The sequence below is a fragment of the Asparagus officinalis genome, chromosome 1, assembly GCF_001876935.1.
Source record: "Asparagus officinalis chromosome 1, Aspof.V1, whole genome shotgun sequence".
Lineage (NCBI taxonomy): Eukaryota > Viridiplantae > Streptophyta > Magnoliopsida > Asparagales > Asparagaceae > Asparagus > Asparagus officinalis.
In genome coordinates this window covers 98,386,353-98,392,410 of record NC_033794.1, presented here as the reverse complement: position 1 = coordinate 98,392,410, position 6,058 = coordinate 98,386,353, and positions in this window count along the sequence as shown.

Sequence of the window (6,058 nt, the reverse complement as noted above, 5' to 3'; positions counted from 1 at the left end):
GAATCGATGATGCTACCTCCCACTACACTAACGAGGCCAAGGAAGATGTTTTCCCGGCTCATACGGAGTTTGAAAGCTTCCATTATCAAGCTCTGATTCCAATTTCCGACGCGGCGCTGTTGGCTGGATTCTTAATGTTGTGGCTCAAGCGTTGCATCGTTCCTACTAGGCCGATTGATGCCCTTGCTGTCGAGGTGGTTTACCCGGCTGTTCTTTTGGCACATGGGAGACCTGTGAGCCTCCTCAATGCCATGGTGGGTTGTTTGCAGAATAGGCTGTGTGAATTGGCCTTGGATTTTATCGATATCACCGAGGTGGAGCCTGGAGGCCACAGGGTTTTCAAAACTCCTAATCCCAGGGTGCCACTGCCATATACCTATCTGATGGCTTGATACGTGCTTCACTGCCCTCCCATAATGAGTGCAGCCTCTCCTCCAGGAGACTCATTTACCCTATTTGTGCAACGACTAGAATCTGCAAAATGGGAGGGAGGTTATATGGTTAGGATTCACCAAATTTTGTCGCGAGACACCCACTACCACATCTTCCGTTGTTTCCTAGATTTCGAGGGCGGCGTCTACGGAGCAGAATATCAGGACGCAGCACGTCCTAATGGGTTCACCCAGCTGAGTGGGGGTGTTTTCCATTGGCTTCTCTCTATCAGGCTAGGCTACTTGATCTTCCGGCAAAGCGCCAGCTGTTTCATTGAGCCCTACCAACCCTATAGGTTCGCTCGCCAATTTGGGTATGATCAGTTGTACGTTGGGAATCCTCGTCCTCAACTCTCAGTTGTGGGCAATTTATACGAAGGAGCTAGGGCTTGGTATTATTCTGTGGCAGGTTGTACCAAGGCCATCTTCAGGCTTCCCCACAAAACACCCAACTCCTACACTTCCATAAGCTTCTGTAATTGGTATTTCGCCGCTTCTCAAACTCCCAATTACAACCTGAATACATCTTGCCTAAAAGACATCAGGCATATGTATGCTTTGAGAAGGGGGTCAAAGACTTCCCGCTTGAGAGGGATTGACGAATTTCTATCTATCGAGAACCAGCCTGCTGGACAGGAAGAAGAACAAAGAGTTGAGCCTGTTCCGGTAGAAGAACAACGAGTGGTCGATCCTCCCACGACGAGAGCAGCTGGGAAGATAAAACTCTCGGCGGACGAAGCTGGCCAATATGACAAACAGACTCGTCGGAAGTTGATTGTTGATTCTCCTCCCCCTAAAGGCCAACAAAAGTCCAAGTTGATGGCTGATGCCATGCAGGCCTGCCACATAGAACTGGACTTCGTTCTCATGGCCCAGCCTTATCGAGCGAAGCTTCTTCTTACCATCCCCTCGAGGACGAAGAGGGCGAATTAATGGCTGCAGATGCAGAATCTGTTCTGGTGATGGACCTTCCTAGATCTCCTGCATTAGAACCAGGGGGTCTCGAAGAGAATCCATCCCCTCCTCCTTCAGCACTAATGTCACAAGCTGGTGATTTAATTCCCAGTCCTACAACGGGACTTATGAATAGACCAGCTGCTGGCACAAATCTTTCTGAACCTTCTGCCACCCGGGATGATGAGGAGCGAGTAGATTATGAAGGCTCCTCAATTGGTGATGCAGCTGACGAAGATAGAGATGATGATGAGGATGCTGACGTTGGTAACATGCCAGGTGATGACACGGGGGACGAAGAGCATAATTCTATAGATGATATAACCCTTTTTGATGATGCTCCCAAAGTCCCATCCGATAAGGCATCGGGTTATACTCCTTTTCACATCTCTGGTAAGCCTAGTTTCCTTCGAATTCTTCCGCTTGTTCTTTCAGCGTTCCGACCATTTTTTCGTGCAGGTTCGCCTCCTATCAAGACTACTGCTGCTACTACTTCGGAGCAGGATCCTGCGCAAGTGTCAGCTCCTCCACAAGAGCAACATTTACCTGGCTCACCCACGGCAACTGCTTTACCTGTAGCACTGCCTGAAACTACTGCCACGACTCCTCCTCTGGAACAGCCGGTTGTGCAGGTGTCAGCTCCTGCGCAAGAGCAGCCTCTACCTACCTCATCTACTGCAGCTGCTTCATCTACTGCATTGCTGAAGATCTCGCTTACTCCAGCAGAAGCACGACCAAGCACATCTCAAGCAATGGCATTGATGGCTTTAACCTCAAGTCCATCACAATTGAATGTTTCTACCGCTTTTGCAGCTTCGGCGCCTGGATCCCCTTCACCAATTTCAATGACTAGGGGAGCATCGCCAAGTGTCACTTCAAGTCTTGCGGGTGCGCCTGAGTTTCTTCAAATTTCCTTGGTGTATTTGAATAGCCTCGCGAAGAAGGTAATTGAATATGTGGTGAGTGGTCAGGGAAATTTTAACTCCTTCCGACCTCTTCTGGAAGCAGGCTTAAACGGAGTCAGAAGTGTGGGAAACACTCCATGGTTCGAGCGCTGTTCTGAGATTATCCTTCGTTTGGAGGAACAATTACAGCATTTTGAGGCCTTAGGTCGCAGAGAGCTTCAGCCACAAATTGTGTCTACTTTGGCCAGTCTCCAGGTTGCAGAAGTGGCTCGCCGGGAGGCGATAGAACGGGACTTGGCTGAAAGAGAACGTCAAATCACAGAGCTTTACGAGCGTAATATTCGGAAGCGAGAAGAGTTAGAACGCTCGACGACTTCTATGAATTCGCTTCGTGATAGACTTGTTAAAGCTGAAGCTGAAGTCCTGCGATTAAAGGCTGAACTCTCCCATGAAGAAAATGTTGTCAATATTCTTAGCACCCAAAACGCTACTGGTGCTTTGGAATATCATACGCAGGCTCGAGCTTTGGAACAAGCCAGGAATGAAGCAGCGGCTATCATCACACCCAGTGAGGACGAACTCCGGGCAAAGGCTGAAGCCATGGTGCAAACCACCCACGAGGAGGAGCTAACTGAAGTTAGGACCCAACTCATTTCTTTTGATTTGATGCATGAGTGAATTTTGCACTTGTAATGTTCTTTTGACAAGAACAAGTTTGTCTTGTATCACTTTCTTTTGGTTCTTGAATAAAAAGTGATATTGATTCCTCATTGTTTCTTGCATTTATCGTATTTTGATTTTAAACAACAAATCACGAGAAATACCTGAGATGTATTCCCGATTTAGAATAGATCTCCACAATGGTTCTGATGCAGAAAACTCTCTTTATCATTGTTTAAGATAACTCCAGAAAGTTTCAAACTGCTGAGGATTAATATTTTATTATTTTCCCGTAATGTGACTGACTAGTAGAATTCTTCCTGTGTTATTTTTGCTTAGAACACTGAAAGAAGTCTATAAATGCCAGAGGTATAGCTTTTTAACTTGGCAGGGGGAATATTGCGATCAGGGAAATTTAGAGGACTTATCGTTCTATTGACGAGAATCGATAAGTTAATTCTATCAGAGGTGTGATTTTAACGTGACAGGAGAAATATTGCGATCATGGCAATTTTGAGGACTTATCGTTCTATTGACGAGAATCGATAAGTTGATTTTGTCAGAGGTGTAATTTTAACGTGACAGGAGAAATATTACGATCAAGGCAATTTTGAGGACTTATCACTCTATTGACGAGAATCGATAAGCTGATTTTGTCAGAGGTGTGATTTTAACGTGACATCTGAAATATTGCGATCAGGGCAATTTTGAGGACTTATCGCTCTATTGACGAGAATCGATAAGTTGATTTTATCAGAGGTGTGATTTTAACATGACATCTGTGGGGAAAGAATATTGTAGCGTCTCACTAGTGAGAACTGCTAAGTGTTTTATCGTCGGAGCGATGAATTGTGATACTTGTGATTTGAACAAGAAGTTGAGGTATTTTATTATCCCACTGAAAACTGGTTATTTATTACTCTGCTTAGGAGAGCTAATAACTTGACAATGATCTGAATGATTTTAGAGACTTATTGTTCTATTAATGAGAATCGATAAGTGGATTCTGACAGAGGAGCTATAGCCGCATTGGTATTAATGTCAGCTAAACTTAGACTCTGTAGGGATGATGATCGTCTGGGACGTAATGATAACCCGATGAGAATTTAGATTCTGCTAAAGAGATACAGAGGTTTTGATTAACACTATGATAAGAGGGCTCATGACTTTGAGGAATAAGTGTCGTGTTAAAAGACACAAGTGTAGGTTCTTCATTTAGAAGAATTGCAACGCTAAGGTGAGCTTCGCGTTTGAGGTTCCAAATGTGAGGTTCAGGCCTTCGTGACGCTGGCTTGAGCCTTGCACTTGGGATTTTGAACGCGGTTGTGAACTTCGCGTTTCAAAGATGGTTGGGATTCACTCCTAGAATCCCGTGCCATCTAAACAGCTTGACGGGTGTTATAAATAGACCAGAGTGGTCATGTCAAGAGTTACTTGACTCTCTAAATTTTCGGCTATTTCCAAGAACGAGAATTCTCGTTTGATTTTGGTGAGATCTCCGACGAACTCCATCTCTCTCGTTCAAAAGAGTTTGGCGCCTCGGAGAACGGATTCCAGCTCCAAGAAAGTCGCTGGAGCGACTTTTGAAACGCCGTCGGCTGAGGACGCTGGCGGTGTTCTTGTTCGTGCGGGGACATCGTCGTCGTCATTGCCGTCACAGGGGCTTCCCTGTCGTGGTGAGTGTTAGCCCAAATAACTTACATTGGCAAGTTTCTTTGAAAACCCTAGATGGGTTCTTGACAACGAGGAAGATGACTCGTTTTTGTTTGATGAAAACGCGGAGTTGGGATTCCATGTGGGCCTCGACTCTCGCGTTTAAGTCTTTTCAACGCGAGGTTCGACCTTCGCGTTTGAAATTTCTGACGCGAAGCTCGACCATCGCCTTTGAGATTTTGACACGAGACCTTAACCCTCGCATGAGAGACTCTTTTTGACACGAGGTTCGATCTCTTGTGTTTCAGACTCTGTCTTTATGTCATTAGCTTACTTCTAGCTGCTAAACTCTGCTTTTGATTGTGCAGTGCTTCTCCCAAATGTGCCGCTTTCACAAGAGCATCATTTTGGATATATCGGCGGTCCTGACGCGAATAAAGTCTTCAGTCTTTAGAGAAGAATTCCACCGTGTACTTTCCTTGACTCGGAGAGAGCGGACATGATTAAATTCCCCCGATGCTCTACTCTCAGAATTTTAATCACTGACTTGGACATGGATACCCCTATCGGTCGTGCTCAGTTTCCCAAACCAGCATTCATATTCGGAGATCGTATAGCAATCGATGACCATCTCATACATGTGGAAGACTCAAAGTTGCTGCGGAGAGTTGATAATCGCTTCTTATTCCTCCCCAACATGAAGAGGATGTATCCACTCTCTTATTTCTTGAATGTGAGCTGTCGTCGGGGTTTGACCTTCGACATAGTCAAAGAGAAAGAGAATGTGTCGCTTGGATTTGGGCGGCGGGCTCGTACACAAATCAGGGGACAACTCAAGGGGTTGAGACCCGGTTTATTTGAGAAGAAGGATCCGATTCAGGAGATGCCATGTCCAGCGAACATCTTTATTCGCCAATTCATTGCAACTCAAGGTGAATTTTCTACCCAGATGTTCAGATCGCCTGGATGGGTCTGTTCTGGAGAAGGAGGTTGGTGGACCCGCATGGTTGACTTTGTTCTTGATGAACTTAGGGAGTCACTCGCTCAATCAGGTCTCACAGTTCCCGTGTTAGCTACTCGACGGGGTGTCGTGCAGAGTTATCACAATTTCTTCGCTATGTTGGAGAAATATCACCCGGACAGCTGTACATTCTTCACACCTGTAGGGGAGTTGGGTTTTGCTCTTCATGAGATGCAAGCAGTGTCGGGGTTGCCACTTGGAAAAACGCCCTACGAGGAGTTCATCCCCACCAACGAGGAGCTTTCTCTACCTTTCCCTACTGAAGGTGGCGTACCCAGAAATTTATGCTACTTTCTGGGAGTTGATGTGTCACTTCTACATATGTGCCCAAGTCTTTGGGATGCGCAGAGGGGGCATTATGCATACCGAGTGGGCGGAATACCTCTTTCAGAACTTAAATCAGAAAGATGTAGCCGTATCTCGTGTTGCAGTCA